The sequence below is a fragment of the Tupaia chinensis genome, unplaced genomic scaffold (assembly GCF_000334495.1).
Source record: "Tupaia chinensis unplaced genomic scaffold, TupChi_1.0 Scaffold000600_1, whole genome shotgun sequence".
Lineage (NCBI taxonomy): Eukaryota > Metazoa > Chordata > Mammalia > Scandentia > Tupaiidae > Tupaia > Tupaia belangeri.
The window spans coordinates 6484703-6496864 of NW_006160117.1; the positions used below are offsets into that span (position 1 = coordinate 6484703).

Genomic DNA, 12162 nt, shown 5'->3' on the forward strand with positions numbered 1-12162 from the left:
GTCTGGTGGGCGAGCGCCCCCCCCCTGTAGTGAAAACCTCTCAAAAAAAAAAAAAATAAAAACAAAATTTAAAAAAATGTATTTGGATAAGACACTGAGAAGTGCCTGGGGAATACTTCATTTCAAGGATAGAAAGAAGCACAGTAAGCCAACAGGTGGCATGGCAAGTAAGGCAGCAGGATTCTTCATGGCTGACTGCGTGGTTCAAGTTCTGGACATGGCAGTTGGAAAAACACATGAGTATTGTGTGTGTGCATGTCCCAAATCCTGAAATGAGAATTGGATGAGAAGGGATTTTAGCGTGGCTAACCCCTAGGGGTTGCTTTCTCACTTTCACCCTCTCTCTCATTTCTCTCCAGCAAGCACATACATGCCTATATCAATTTTTTCAAAAGAGAGAAGAAAGAAAGTATAATTAATTTGAAATACCAACAAAGTTACTGAAAATGGCTAAGACTGAAGAAACCTACTATATCAGTCATGAAGACCTGAAACTGAAACCACAGCATTGGTCACTGAGTGACTCTAGTGATTCTGGGTACCTGATCATGGCAGTCACTTGAATTCACTCCTCCATCTTGAGGATTCTTAGGTCCTTAGGGAAAAAGTGACTATAATAAAAATCTAGATTTTTTTAAGAAGAGGTTTTTGCCGTAGGGTGCCTCTGCTTGCCGGAGAGAGAGACAGAGAGAAGGAAAGTGAAAAGCCACTCTCCCCGCTCCCCAGGGAGATGGCCTTACCACAACCCCTTCTCCATTCTCCTCCCAAGATCTTGAGCATGCATGCACATGCACCTGGCGTGATTTTGAAACACTGGGTCTGGGTCAAACCGCAGTCAACCATGTGAGGATCCAGTGACGTAACCACTACACCATCTCCTGGCCAGATGATTTTTTTTTTTAAGCTAGAAATCTTTGGGGCACCTACATCAAGCTTCAGTATCTCTCTAACAAAAGGCAACACACAGGGACCAGCAGTTAACGTAATGGCTATGTCGCTGGACTCCCACGTAGTCAACTGCGGTTCACATCCCGGACCCGGTGGCTTAAAACTCACGCTGGGTGCGTGTGCGTGCGTGCCCAAGATTCCGAGAGGAGAAGGGATTGTGGCGTGGCCATCCCCCCTGGGGGGTGATTTCTCGCTTTCTGTCTCTCTGTCTCTCTCTGTCTGTCTGGCGAGCGCACGCGCCCTACAGCAAAAACCTCTCCAAAAAAAAAGGCAACACACAAAGTTGAAGTCACCAAGTATTGATACTTTCAAGGCTCCAGAAGTATTTAGGGGATAAATGGAGGTATATAAAAAGATTCGGAAGAGAATTAATGATTGTATACTTAAGCTTGGGAGATAATATTAAAATACAGTGACCAGGGACCAGCAGTTAGCATAATGGCTATGTTGCTGGACTCCCATGTAGTCGACTACAGTTTGATAATTTTTCTGGGCATTCAGTATTTGTTCCTGGAGATAAGATTCTTTCCAAGACCGTCTCATATATAGAAATTAAAAACTAATTAAATGTTGAAATATTTATGTACTAGAGCCTATTTGTCCCTAGCTTTATCTGCCCAGTAAATAAAAAAGCAAGACCCCAGGCCTAAACATCAACAAATGCTGCTAAGTCAGAACTATCAGCAGTAACAATAGGTAGTTTCATAAGTCAGTTGACATATTTAATGAATGCTTCCCCACTAAGTTATCAATCTTCAAAAAGTTATATATACATTTTAACGAAATATTGTAGGTCAAAATATTGGTGTTTTCATGTCCATTTAAGCTAGCTACCATTAAATAATCACTGAATTAAAAGCAATAAACATTGAAAAAGGAAAAAAGGAAGACACATTTATTTATTAAGTTCACCTTTTTATATAGGTGCAGTTTATGGTGCCCCGAAACAATAACAAGAGTAACATCAAAGACTTCTGACCTCAAATCACCATAACATATAATAATAATGATAAAGTTTGAAAAATTATGAGAATTATCAAGGTGTGACATAGAGACACGGAGTGAGCACATGCTGCTGAGAAAATGGCATCAATAGATTTAATGCAGGGTTGTCATGAACATTCAATTTATAAAAATGCAGTATCTGGGGGCCAGCAGGTGGCATGGCAGTTAAGGTGCTAGACTCCCAAATGGCTGACCATGTTTGGGTCCAAGACCTAGTGGCTTGAAAATCACACTGGGCACATATGCATGTGTGCCCAGGATACCAAGATGAAATGGAAGAGAAGGGATTGCAGTGTGGCCATCCCCCTGGGGGGTGAGTTCTCTTCCCCTCTCTCTGTCTCTCTCCAACCAGTGCATGTGTCCTATGGCAGAAACCTTTAAAAAATGGTGAAGATGATACAAAGATTCAAATATATCCCATAACCTATGTTCATTATTGCTTCTATCTCACAGCAGTATGGCAAATTTATCACAATTAATGAAATACTATTATTACAATATTATTTTTTTTAAACTGCATCATGTCACGGGCTATAAAATGAACCATAACCAATTTTAAAGTATAGATATCATACAGATTATTTTTTTCAGTTTTTTAAAAATATTCTCTGGGATCTATGCGCTCACCAGAGAGAGACAGTGAGAAATTGAGAAAGTACTTCCCCTGGAGGATGACTATGCCTCTGTCTTTTCTCCTTCATTCTCTTCTCAGGGTTCTGGGTGAACACACACACATACTCAATATGTTCTTCAATTTGCCAGGTCTCATACTTGACCTTCACAGTCATACATGTGGGATCCAGCTTCCTTAATCACAATGCCACCTGGCTGGCCCATACAGACTATTTTTTTCAGACAGCTTTATTTAATTAGACAGCAGCAAGTCTTGTGGGAAGAGGCACTAACTGGCTTTTTTCCAAGCTATCTTTTCAAGGATGTTTGTTTAGCAGGAAGCTTTGGAAGACAGAGATAGCATCTTCCTCAAGAGCAAAGGGCAAGCATGCTTACTGTACAATACAAAAGATTTGAGTTCCTTAAGCTCAGAGTTCCTGTCTTGTAACACAACTCATTGCAAATGCAGGTATCACTTGGCTTTCTTTTCATCACCCTTTAGGAACTGGGTCATGGTGACCCAGCACATAAAAATGCCTACACACTGACTACTGCTAATTTTATGTGTTATAAAGCCTTTCATCTGTGGCCTACGAGTCTCAGATCTTCTGGCATAACCCATGAATGGCGATATGTTAACTTGTTACATTGTATATCGGGAAAATCTTGTATTTATGATGGTTGACATCCACATTTTCAGGAATCATAAAAACACATGGCTAATTAATTCATAATTAAAACTGCAATATGTCTAAAAGTAAAATTATAATTAAAACATTGCATATAATAAATTAAGGGATATAGCAAAAATAGTGCTTTGAGGGAAATTTTGTAGCTTAAACAAGTTCCGTAGGGAAAAAAACTATAAACTAATTAGACATTTAAAAGAAAACATTAGACTAAACCTAAAGAAACCAAAAGAATATTAAAAATAGGGTGCAAATGAATGAAATACAAAACATGGCACATAGAGAAGGACAACAAAACAACTGGTCTTTTGGGCAAAAAACTTGCAAAATAGACATATGCCAAGATTCATCAAGAAAGAGGGACCAGCAGTTAGCATAATGGCTATGTCGCTGGACTCCCATGTAGTTGACCATGGTTCAAGTCCCGGACCTGGCAGCTTAAACTCATGCTGGGCATGTGTGCATGCATGCCCAAGATCCTAAGAGGAGAACGGATTGTGGCATGGCCATCCTCCCTGGGGGGTGATTTCTCGCTTTCTATCTCTCTGTCTCTCTCTGTCTTTCTGGCAAGCACATGCACCCTGTAGCAAAAACCTCTCCCCCACAAAAAAAAAGAGAACAGACTCTGTCTAACTGATGAAAAAAAAGGATTCATCAAGAAAGAGAAAGAAGAGAGAAGAGGCAACAAAATTCAAATTATAAATGGAAAAGAAGAACCCTAATCGTTATCTCAAAATTTAGGTCTGTGACCTAAATATAAAACACAGAACTTTAAACAGCGAGAAGATAACATAGAAAGAATATCTAGATATAATTGAGTGTAATGAGGACTTTTTAGATTCAACATCAAAGGTATGAGTGGAGAAACGGAGAAAGGATGGCAGCATGATCACACCTCATTGAGAGGTCACTCTTTTTCTTTCTCTCTCTGTCTCTTTGGCAAGTGCATGCCCTCTGACATTTTTTTTTGTGTGTGTGTGAGATGACAAGCCACAGACTGGGAGAAAATATTTGCAGCAAACATACCTGAAACAGGACTATTATCCAAAATGTACCCAAAAAAAAGACTTGAAACTTAACAGTATAAAAAAGAACAACCCAATTAAGCATAAGCAAAATATCTGAACAGACACCTCACTGATGAAGTTACACAGATGGCGGGGCCAGCAGGTGGCGTGGTGATTAAGGATGCTGGACTCCCACATGGCCAACTGTGGTTTAAGTCCTGGACCTGGTGCCTTGCTTTATCACTCACTTTCTCTCTTTCTTTCTCTCCCTCTCTTCCTCCCTCTCCAATCAAATGAAAATAAATAAAATAAAGTTCAATAAAATAATTCTTAAAATAAAAAGGATACACAGATGGCAAATAGGCACATGAAAGATTCTCCACATCATGCGTCATTAGGGAATTGTGAATTAAACGAGACAACAACTATGCATCTATTAAAATGGCTAAAATTTAAAACATTGACAACACAAAATGCAGGTAAGATGTGGAGCAACAGGAATTCTCATTTATCACTACCAGGGATGCAAAATGTCTCAGCCACTTTTGAAGACAGTTAGAAGTTTCTCACAAAACTAAACATAACTCTTACCATATTATCCAGAAAGCTCACTCCTTGGTATTTACCCAAGGGAACTGAAAACGTATGTCTCCATGAATGTTTATAGCAGCTTTATTTGTAACTGCCAAAAGGTGGAAGCAACCAATATATCCTTCAGTAGGTGAATTGATAGGCTGTGGCACACCCACTGAATGAAATATTATTCAGTGCTAAAATAAAACAGCTATCAAGCCATGAAAAGACATGGAGAAACCTTACATGTATATTACTAAGGGAAAGAAGCTTCTCAGAAAAGGCTATATACCATGTAATTCCAATTACATGACATTCTGGAAAAACAAAACTATGGAGACAACTAAAACTAAATAAATGGGGACCAGTAGATGGTATAATGGTTATGTCACTGGACTCCCATGTGGTTGAATGTAGTTTGAGTTCTGAACCCAGTGACATAAAACTCAAGCAGGGTGCATGTGCATACATGCCAAAAATCCCCAGAGGAGAGTAGCGGAGAAGGTAGTGCAGCGTGGCCAACCCCCTGAGGGAGTGATCTCTCACTTTCTGTCTCTCTCTGTCTCTCCTGCCAGCACACATGCCCTATAGCAAAAATCTCTCCCAAAAATATGTAAGTAGGGGCCAGCTGGTGATGTGGTGATTGGGGCACTGGACTCCCACATGGCTGACTGTGGTTCAAGTCCTGGACCTGGCAGCTTGCTTTCTCATTTTCTCACTCTCTCATGACTTTAGCAAATTAAATAACAATAATAAATAAAATAAATAATTGTTTTAAAATAAATAAATAATACGTGGTTGTCAAAGGTTAGGGGAGGGAGGGATGAACACATGGAGCACAGGGGATTTTTAGGACAGTGGAACAATTCTGTACATTACTACAATAATGAATAAATGACATGATATATTTGTCAATACCCATAGAAAAAACAACACCTAGAGTGAAGCCTAATGTAAACTACAGACTTTGAGTGGCAATGTGTTGCTATAAATTCACTAATAATAACAAATACACTATTCTGATACAAGGTGTTGATAATTGGGGATGCAGGAAATCTGGTGTGCAGGAAATCTCTTTACCATCCTTTCAATTTGATATGAACATAAAACTGCTCTAAAAATAGTTTATGTTTTGGGACCAGCAGTTGGCGTAATGGCTATGTCACTGAACTTCCATGTAGTCAACTGTGGTTCGAGTCCCAGACTCAGTGGCTTAAACTCACGCTGGGCGCGTATACGTGCGTACCCAAGATCCTGAGAGGAGAATGGAAGAGAAGGGATTGTGGCATGGCTATCTCCCCTGGGAGTGATTTCTCACTTTCTGTCTCTGTCTGTCTGTCTGGCGAGCACACGCGCCCTATAGCAAAAACCTCTCCAAAAAAAAAGTTTATGTTTTAAAATTAAACAAAATAGCTTAAAGACATGTACAAGCATTTTACAGAGAGAAAATACCTACAGGCATTAAACGTATAAAGAGATTTTCAACTTCAGTCTGGAAAAATATAAACCAAAGCCCAAATGAAATACCATTTTGTACATACTCAATTTTTAAAAATTTTGAAGTCTCACCATGTCAAGATTTGGTGAAGGTATAAACTAGCAATATATCTTAGATATTACTGTTAAGAATACTTCTATTAAGCTGGAGCCATGGTACAGTGGTTACATGTTGTTTATGGGGAGCCAGATCTCACATGGTCAACCACAGTTCAAACAGCTTCAAGAACACATTGGGTGTGTTGATGCCCCAAATCTTGACAGAACAGAAAAATGGAAGGAAAAAGGTTGTGGTGTGACCACACCCCATTGAGAAGAGCTTTCTCTATCTCTTTCTCTCTCTGGTAGATATACACATGCTCTAGCAATAAAATTTATTAAAAAAATACAGATTTATCTTCTTGAGTTGAACATTTATATAACCTATGACCCAGCAATTCAAATCTTACATGTACACTCAAGAGAAATTCTCTCTCTTTCTCTCTCTCACATACACACGCACACAGTTACCAAGCCAACAAGTAGTGAAGTCAGTGGGAAACCTAGATAATCATAAATAAGGTATATATGAAACAGGTATGAGAAAAGGAGGCTGACAAAAATCTTAACACACTTACTATAGTTTTGTCATTTATTGAATACTATGAATCTATTATTATAGTTTATTTTGTTGTATGGTAATATTTGTTATTACGCACTAAACTTTTATACAGAAAATATATTAATTATAATTAAGAATTGGATTCTCTTTTTTATTAACTATTATTATTATTATTATCATTATTTTCCAGTTTGATCAAAGAGAGACAGAGAGAGAGAGGGAAAGTGAGAAAGCAAGTCACCAGGTCCAGGCCTTGAAACTATGTCAGCTATGTGGGAGTCCAGCACCCCCAACCGCCATGCCACTTGCCGGCCCCAAGAATTGGATTCTCTTTTTTATCAAGAAAAAAATGTGAGTATGCAATTTTTGAGAAACATTTAGCAACATTGGTTGTTAACCATGAGGATTGTGAATGATATTACTGACTACATGAAAACACAAGTCTGCTGAAGAAGCATCTGCATCTACCTGGAAATTTTATAGTTCTTTAAAAATACTATCCAAAAAAGATTGAAGGTACATGGCACATCATTTTTCATTGAAACAAAATACCCATTCAAAATTAATTTTGCCAATTTCTTATTCTGAGTTTTCTTGTATATATAAAAAAAGCTAATGCAATCTCTTTAAATATGCTTCTATGTGAACATCAGAGGAATTTCTCATAAACTTAAATGACCCCAGATGCTTCAAGTAGAAAATAAGTTAATTCCAATAATAGTTCACTTTTTCCTTTTCAATTTCTGTAATTAAAATAAAGTTTTTGAATACTTATTCTGTTGAAGATAAAACATCTGACAGAAATAAAAATGCTACTGCCAATTCAATTAAAAAGTTAAACTTTGCAGACTTTTTACTTTTTAAAATTTTATTCATTATTTTATTTATTTATTTATTTATTTTTGAAGTTGACCTGAGAGAGACAGAGAGAGAGAAGGAAAGTGAGAAATCAAGCTGCCAGGCCTGGGACTCAAGCTGCAGTCAGACATGTGGGAGTCCAGCTACCTTAACCACCACACCACCTGCTGGCCCCCATTTTTACTTTTTTTTAAGTTTATTTATTTATTTCTTCCATGAGAGAGGGAGAGAGACAGAGACAGGTACCAAACAGAGTGTCCACCTCCAGCTTCAACCAGTCTGAACCACAGACATATACCCAGCATGTCCAGGGAGGCCTCAGGATGTAAACCTGGGACCTTCCTATATGGGTCCACCGTGTTACTACCCCTCAAAGTCATTACTTTTGAAAATATAAAATGATTTTTAATTTTGATAAAGCAAGCATAGCATCGTGGTAAAAAAAATGTTTTCAAAAACTTAAGAAACTTATAAAGTGAAAAGATATTTGGAATAGGTCAGAGTGAGCACATACTTCATAACTGCATCCAAACAAGAAATAATATCCTGCCAAATGAAATGAAAGCTATAAATACTACAAATGTTTTGAAGGTATTTTAATAAATACACAGAATAAGTGAACTATAAAATGTTGGGGATAAAGTCAACATTAAAAGCTAAAAGTGGCTGGGACCAGCAGTTAGCATAATGTCTATGTCACTGGACTCCCATATAGTCGACTGAGGTTCAAGTCCCAGACCCAGTGGCTTAAACTCATGCCAGGCACATGTGCGTGCATGCCCAAGATCCTGAAAGGAGAATGGAGGGGAAGGGATTGAGTTGTGACCATCCCCTCTGGGGGGTGATTTCTCACTTTCTATCTCTCTGTATCTCTCTGTCTTTCTGGCGAGCGCACACCCCCAATAAGAAAAAATCTCTAAAAAAAAAAAAAAAAAAAAAAGCTAAAAGTGGCTTTCCTATCCTTTGGGTAGGAGTGGGAAACCACTTTTAGTTTTTAATGTTGATTTCATCACCAACATTGTCTGCACACTGGCAGAAATTGGAAGATTGGAAGGCATAATACCAGGGAGGACAACTGAAGTTACTAGAGACAGAGTGGGAGGGGGTGGGTGATAGGAGGGAGAGGGAGGAAATCAGGGAAAAAATCAGAAACAAAAATGAATAGTTATCTGTTGATAATAATGTACATGGTAATATCTATGACTTGACTAATATGTACTGTATTCACATGGGGGAGAAAACATTTTTTATGCTGTAAAGATGTACAGTGATTGGGACCAGCAGATGGCGTAATGGTTATATCACTGGACTCCCACGTAGTTGACCGCAGTTCGAGTCCCAGACCCAGTGGCTTAAACTCACGCTGGGCACGTGTGCATGTGTGCCCAAGATCCCGAGAGGAGAATGGAGGAGAAGAGATTGTGGCATGGGCATCCCCACAGTGGGTGATTTCTCACTTTCTGTCTCTCTGTCTCTCTCTGTCTTTCCGGTGAGTGCACACATCCTATAACAAAATCTCGAAAAAAAAAAAAAAACTCTAAAAATAAAAACTGTACAGTGACTAAATGTAAATTAAAAATAAATAGATAGATGGATAGATAGATAGAACTAAAGCGGGCCAGTTGGCGGCATGGTGATTAAGCGAGCTGATCCCACAAGGCTGACTGTGCAGTTCACGTCCTGAACCTGGCAGCCTGAAAAACACACTCAGTGCACATACACGTGTGACCAAAATCTCAAGAGGAAAATGTAGAAGGGACTGCAATGTGGCCATCACCTTGGGAAGATAGATGATTTCTCACTTTCTTTTTCTCTCTCTCCCTCTCTCTCCAAAGAGCACACACACCTGGTAACAAAACTACAAGAAACAAACTATCAAGTATTATACTTCAACATAGAAGTTTGAGTTGTCTCTGCTTCCCCTCATCAATCAGATTTTAGAAACGTTTGCACCTTTGAACAACTATTTTGTAAATTTTGTAAATCAACCTAAATGTCTTAAAATAATATTAAACTTTTATGTATATTAGCCTGCTCAAATTTGGTTGCATTTTTTTTAAAACACTAGAAATATTTCACACTTCTAGAAAATTGTGATTTTTGAAAATAAAAACAAAAACAAAAACAAAAAGGAAGACTGGATATTTACATTTGCAAAAAAAAAAAAAAAAAAGCAGAAACTAAACAAATGGGATGGTGATAGTATAAACAGTTCACAAGGTTTAACTTGGCAATTCTATTATTGGACTTTGGGATACCTCAGTTTGTGGAAAGAATCTTTTAGTAGAGCTCTGATTTTTAATTGGATAAATTGATCATTATCACCTAAATAAAACCAAAAAGTCTCTAATTTTCCAACAGTTAAATTTGGCAAAGCATTCCAAAATATTATAGATTGAGGCCACGTACTAGGCCCATTTCATCTACAGGACAAGTGAAGTGACCAAGTTCCTTCACAAACTATAAGGAAAACAAACACCCATCAAGGTAGAACCTATAGGTTCAAAGATACTTAGGAGACATTATCAACCTATTGCAGTATATGGACTTTATTTGGATCCTGACTCAGAGAAAGAAATAGGAATTTGCCACACACAGTGGTAGTCACTCCACCTATCTAATCCTAGTCGAAACCACTATTGAAGTAATCACATTCCTGCCTTTCTTTCACCCAAATGTGTATCCCTAGACATTCTAGTTTAACCTTGCTTAACTTAGAAAGAAGTTGTGGCCTGGCTCCGTGGCCTGGTGATTGAGGCAGTCAGATCCCCACATGGTCGACCATGTGGTCCAAGTACCAGACTTGGCACCTTGAGAGACACACTGGGCACATGTGCATGTATGCCCAGAATCCCAAAAGTAGGGAGAGATGGAAAAAGGATAGCAGCCTTGGTAATGGTAAGTCTCCATGGGAGAATGACTTTTCCTCTCCATCTCTCTCTCTCACTCTCTGGCAAGTCCACACACCCTCTAGCAAATTATTTTTAAGAAAAAGAAATAAGTTATTATGTCTTTTGAGTCACTTTTCATCTTTGGCTTTTCCCTTCATTCCTTTCTTTTCCTTACAATATATCTATTGAGAACCTGGCACATTTGATGTATAAAATTTCCTCTACTTTAGATTTGTGGATCTCATATTCATGGTACATTTTAACATATTCTCTCCCCTGTATTTTCTGAAAATTGGCAACTGGTTCCAAAAGCTTGATCAGATGGAGGTTCTATCCCTTTGGAAAGGTTATGTGATGGTGTTGTGTTCTTTAATCGGGAAGCATACTCAGTTTCCTCTTTTTTTTTTTTCATATTAGCAGATACTAATGCTTCCTTCCTAGCTCCATCTAATTCATTTGGGGCTGCGAGATAATGGTATTTTCACTCTACCATTTTTAGTAGATGAAATATTTTTCAATACTAAAATTATAACATATACTAATTATGTACTTTTTAAATATAGTTTAATTTTTTTGGAGGGGTTTTTGCTAAAGGGCACGTGCACTTGCCAGAAAGACAGAGACAGAGAGACAGAAAGCAAGAAATCACTCCCCAGGTGGTTTGGCCACCCCACAATCCCTTCTCCTCCATTCTCCTCTCGGTATCTTGGACACTCATGCACACGTACCCGGCGTAAGTTTAAACCACCAGGTCCACTACTGGAACCACAGTTGACTACATGGGAGTCCAGTGACTTAGCCATTATGCCATCTGCTGGTCCCCTATTTTAATTTCTTTTATACGTTCAATCACTATGCATCACTTAGCATGTAAAGTGAATTTTCCTACATGAATACACTTCACACGAGTCCAGTTGAGGATACTAGTTATCATCGACAGATGTAATGTTACACAGTAAATAGAATAAATTTATAAAGAAGTGAAACTTATTTTAAATTTTTTGCTTTCTAGAAAGTCTTTATTTTCTGTTATGAATAAATTATTTTTTCTAGTTATACCATATGATCCTCTAAAGAAATTTCATAGGTTTTAAATGCATTAAATAACAAGAGTATAATTTCTCACCAAGAGAAACAAAAGCATCAGACATACTAAAAGGCTCTGATTAAATTATTTTACATTTTCAGGAATAAGAATAACTATATACTATTTTACTAACTAAATGGTAGCTTGGTAAAAGCTAAATTTTTATTTATGGTATTTCATGATGTAGCAACATTTCATAAAGTTACTAGCTTTCCATAAGTTATGGCACTATGTATAATGCTTTAGTATAACATCAGTTTTGTTTTAAAACCAGAATCAGGCTGAATGTGGCTTTTTTTAATCTAAAATTTCTGCTTTATGTATGTTTGTGAAATGTTGATCATCTTAATGTCCCATTATCTTTCATTGTATTCATGTTAAAAAGTACTTCCTA

General features: G+C 37.8%; 1 pseudogene; it reads right to left on the reverse strand.

Annotated features, from left to right (window-relative positions):
* Positions 1–12162, reverse strand: part of LOC102468793 (protein FAM92A-like) — an 80143-nt pseudogene that overhangs the window by 62672 nt on the left and 5309 nt on the right.